Source organism: Cariama cristata, unplaced genomic scaffold (assembly GCF_000690535.1).
Source record: "Cariama cristata isolate BGI_N322 unplaced genomic scaffold, ASM69053v1 scaffold27947, whole genome shotgun sequence".
Classification (NCBI taxonomy): Eukaryota; Metazoa; Chordata; class Aves; order Cariamiformes; family Cariamidae; genus Cariama; species Cariama cristata.
The window spans coordinates 34,535-39,866 of record NW_009629003.1 but is presented as its reverse complement, the minus strand read 5'-3'; positions in this window follow the sequence as shown (position 1 = coordinate 39,866).

The window sequence follows — 5,332 nt, the reverse complement described above, 5'->3', positions numbered from 1 at the left end:
CCACCCCGACGGGCAGCCCCCCGGTGCAGCCGCCCCGTGTGCCGGGGGCTGCCGAGCCACCTCCATCCCTGCCAGCCATCGCCTCCTCGCCCGAAGCCGCTGCGCCAGGCTGAAACCAGCGCTCTGCGAGGAGAGGGGGTGCCTCTGCGCTGTTAATCATTTTCAAATAAATGAAGATGCTACACAAGATATATATAAATTGACGTACTAATCAGTCCCATGGTTCCTTATTTCCTGTATAATAAACAGTGGAGTTGGCAAGCACTGTGGCAGCACAAGGCATCTATATTAATCAAGAGAAGTTTGAGACACTGGAAAAATTAAACTTTATGTGATTTGGACAGCATGAAGAAGTTAAGCACTGTAACAAAAACCTCCCTGATGCTCACAATGACTATTTGATATGTTTGAAAAACAGCAGTGGATTTGAGGGCTGGAGAAGTATTAATTAATGAAACTGCCACTGCCTGTCATGCTGAAAAGCAAATTAAAAAAAAAAAAAACAACAAAAAAAAACAACAAAAAGAAAAAACAGAGAGAGGAAGAATGGGGGGGGTGCAGGGAAAAGGTGGCATTCGGTGCTGAGAAAGCAATGCTTGATGAAGGATTAAAGGGACTAAAGAGAAAGACCGTCATTCTGCAATGGTTTGTTTCATTACAGTTTGGGGACCACTTGCATTTCTAGTGCTCTTGCTCTTGACTGCGCACCATTAATAGTATGTGAATATGGAAATTGAAACACTTCCAGAGAAAAGCTTCTATTCTGCTTTGGAAAAGAAAAGCTAGTCGAACACTAAGAAAAAAAAAAAAAACAGGCTTCTGTGTTTTACTCTCAGGACCTTTTTTTGTAACAGGGCTACTTTCTTCGACCTGATCACAAAGGAAGTCTTCACGTTTTGTTTTTTTTTTTAAAAAAAAAAAAAAAGAAATAATAAAATGTCTAACGCCGCTGATCTGTACGTTTAAGAAGAGGAAAAAGTGTCACTGAGCAAGTTGAGGCAGCCCTGGGTCCGTAAGGTGCTCTCTGCTCTTGCAGGCCAGCTCCCGCTCCTCCTTGGGCCCGCTGACGTTTTGGAAAGACGGGGAACTTCTTTTGTGGTGGCAGGTTAATGTTGATATAAATGTGTCGTGTCTTGTACTTGGTGATCACCGGTGGTGTTAGGGGAAAAAAAAAAAGGCAAAAAAAAAAGCTTTATATACCTCTTCTACAGTAACTCTTTAACTGCAAGTTTTCAAGGTGGGGTTGTGGCACATAACAGGTTGTTAAACCATGCAGTGTAAGCAATTAAAAACGTATTCCACAGATATAAATATTTTCTTTTCTTATTGCTGTGACACTATGTGTGATGGTAATATTTCTGAGAGTTTCAGATTTTGCACATATAATTTTATGCATTATCAAAAGTTACTGCTGCCTTGAAAGAAAATGTTCTGTGAAAATTTTTGCAAAAGCTTTACTAGTTTTTTTTTTTTTAATTGTAACATTTTATAAAGGCAGGAAATGGATTAAAAAAAAAACAAACCTAGCATGCTAAATATATTTTTCAAAAAAGCAATAATTTTACATGTACAGAAATGATGCTAACCTTTAATACAGGTGAGAGCAACAGTTTACTTAATACAATAACGGAATAGTACTGTTTTTGTAGAAATGGGCTTCTGACAAAGATTTGTTTAAAAAAAAAAAAAACAGAAAAAACCTTAAAGCGTGATCTTTCTGTTCTAACAGTTTTGGTGGGCGGGGGTTTGCTTTTTAAAAAAAAATCCTAGTCAGTAAGTGGTTCTGAATACTACTTGTTACTTGTTTTAAGTTACTTGACAGTTTTTGTTACTTCGCAACACTTGCAACAATGCAAATTAACTTTCTTATGTATTTTTTTTTTTAAACTAGTTTTTCCTTATGCTATTACACCAGATGTATCCCAGAATTCTTTGTAAGTCTTGGTGTAGTTAGGAATGTCCGTGCAAGTACTTAAAAGTGACTGTAATTAACTGTTCTGTGAAGTTATTTTGAGGGAGGTTGCATAGACACATTCCATTGTACACCAAAAAAAAAAAAAAAAAAAGAAAAAAAGGAGAAAAAAAGAAAAAACGAAATATTTTGCTGTGTTGCTTAATGATTATCATTTTGGGTTTGCACTAGCTTTCTTGGTTTTGTTTTTTTGTTTTGTTTTGATTGTTTTTGCTTTTGTTTGGTTGCTTTTCTGAGTCATAATTTCCATAAGTGAAAGTAATGATGACAGTTCAGGAATGCACAAAAGCTAGTTGCTTAGCCTATTTGTTTGTGGTTTAGTTATTAAAAACTCTTCTGTACCCAAAATGGCACGAAAGTGTAGTGTACATTTGTAATTTTTTTTTTTTTCCTAAATTGTATTTTTTTTTTTTGGCAAGCTGATCTAGAAAATCTGAATTAATATTTAGAGCCAAAAGCTTCTTTCTGGAGCTTTTCTTCCAGAATCTCTGACAGAGAAGCTAGTGCTGTCACTGCCATTACCAGGGTACTAATCAGCAAAGTTTACAATCATAATTTAGCTCCATAAAGAACAACAGTAGGGGAAATCAGTTTAAATAATTATATGCTGTGTATAGCATAGAAATGAGATTTTCACTTAATTAAACAAGAAATAAGAGTGGGTGGGGGAAAGCCAACCTTAAAGACCATCTGTTTGCAGAAGCGAATCCCACGATTTCTATTTTCTTCTTTATCATTGTATTGTATTGATTTGTTATTTTAGTTAGGCCATAGTATTTAAAATGAGTTGTGTTCCTTATTTATTTAGTCAATGGGCTTTGATCAGCTCTTTTAAGCAACGTGGTAATTTTTTTTGGCATGACGCGCTCCTGTAAAGCCCTTTTACGACTGTTACAGGGACTTTCTACTACCTCTACCAATCTACTGTTTCTTCTTCTTAACAGGTTTTTATGGTGTTGCAAGTCTAATGTAACTTAGACAATAAAGGGTTTGATTATCTACGCTGCAGATTCTCAGTGTATCTGCCATCTCTCTCTCTCCCTCCCTCCCCCTCTCACTGTTTTTTGTGCGGTTTATCAGAGCTAAAGTGTAGAAGATCTTTTTTATTCCAGCTAAAGTAAAAGAAAGACTTTCCTTGCCAGAGTGTTTTTGTATCCTGAATGTCGTGCGCTGACCGAAAATCGGACTTGGAGAAACTTTTTCCACAGAGCTAATCGGCTACTCCATTGCCATCATGCTGTTTGCATTCTTGAAATTCTTTCTGTCAGAAATGCTATGAATAAATCGGTACGTACTGCAAAACAGAAAGAAAATCAGAAAGCCCAAACAGTTTTTAGTTTTGTATTTCAAAACCACTTAAAGTCCTTAGTGAAAAGCCTTAGCGTAAATTGCTGCCCCATCCTATGGAAAACTCTGCTTGTATGAAAATAACTAGGTAAGAAAATTATCCTTTGGAAAATAGCATCTTCTTGTGAGTGCAAAGAAGTGTTTCTGCTGTTAACTGACTGTCAGATCAAAATCTGTCACTGGAGGTGTTGACATCATGGACATTTTGTGGTAATCCCCGTAAACACGTTGCTACCTTCTAGTACTTTGGAGTGCTGCGCGTCGTGGAGCGCACATGTACGTTTGTCGTGCTCAACGCATTGGAGCATGGGTGCATTTTGAGTTGTCGTACAAAATGGTGTCGTTCTAGTGGGAGTACGTTCCCCTGTTTGCTCGTTTTCATGCTCAAAGGGTTTGTGACCAGACCTGTGTTTGGTTTTGTTCTCCTTCCTTGCTGTATCCCCGTGCTGGGCTACTCGGAGCGTATCTGAGCAGCTCCAACAGGAATGCTAAGCATTCATTGACGCATTTGGGGGTTTCTCCTTGAAAAACAATTCTGTTGCAAGAAGACCTGGAATAAAGCAAGAGGTAACTTCTTTGTTAGATTCTCGCTACGTAAAATGGGTTGGGTTAAAAGTAGGAAAGTTTGCATTTTATGTCAAGTCAACTTTCCCGCTTCCCCCTGCAAGCCGGTATTTTTAAGCCAGCAGTTCTGTGCAAAGCAGTGAGTTGCAGAGAGCCCTCTTCCCTCCTGCTCTCTCCTTTCCCTCTGGCTGTGTTTGACAGCCCCATACTTCAGGGCAAGCCGATGTTCGGAGGCAAAGCTCGCATGGGTTCACTGGGAGCTTGTAGGTAAGGAGTGCCTGCTTGATCCCAATATTTAAAGAGTAACTCAAATGAAGTGGAGTACGTTAATAAATATAACAATTCCTTCCACTTTAGTTTTTCAGTTATGAAATGATTGTTTCTGGAGCAGCTAGGGGTGTAAAACAGTTAAAGATCAGTGAAGGCATAGACATTGCTATTGACTGCTTGCTGTGGGGCTGTATGTATGCGGGCATTCTTGAGAGCGACTATAACCATGTCTTGACATCCTTACCTGTCTTAAGGTAGATAGTAACTGTTACAAATTTATTTAGGCCTATATTTTTTCCTTCAGGTTCATTAGTGCTGCTTTTGGGAGAAAGGGGAAGGGGGGAAAACCCAACCCTAAACCCCAGAAAAAATTGCCTTTCATTTGAGGCTGGTGGACAAAGGGCAAACCGTAGACAGGGGGAAAAAAGATAAACCCGTATGTGTTGGGTCTAAACAAGTATTTCCAAACTGATTTCCTGCTACTAGTCAAAATGAGGGACACTTTAGCCATTGAGAAAGAAAAGGGTGTTGTGTTGGGAGTAGGAAGCAGGCACAGCGCAGGGGATCGTTTTGTTGTGGCTTGGGTAAAGGGATCGAGAGCATTAACGGGACCCAAGTCCGTGGGTTTGAATACTGAGGTGGATGTTGCCCATAGGGCTGTAAGAAGAAGAGATGGAGAAAGCGTGTGAAAGATCAGTATGGGGCTAAGTGTTGGCCCTCTGAAATTCAAGTAAGTAGATGGAAGGCAGTGTCTGAGAAAGGCCAAAGCTGAGGACAGGACCAAGTAGAAGCCAGGAGTGGAGGGAGAGGTTTAGAGGACAATCGCTGAAGAGTGGAAGACTTGCCAAAAAGGGCCAAGTCAGCAGCGTTGAGAGATCAAAAGGATGTGGAGATGGAGCAGAACCTTGACATGTAACCAGAAGAGGTCTGTGCCCATTGCAAAGGGCTTCCGTTCGGATGAAAGGGAGGAGGGATATATGCAAGCAGCTTCTGGGGAGGCGGATTGGAAACTTCAGAAAATAAGCACCTAATTTAAACTCAGTGAATCATCTTATTCTGCAAAAACGTTCTTTTGTGGTATGAGCCTGAATGATGTTCTGACAGAAAATAAGGGAATGCCTTTTTGGATCTTTACTCTCTTGACTGATGGGTGAACCAGAGTTAAGACTATAATTATGA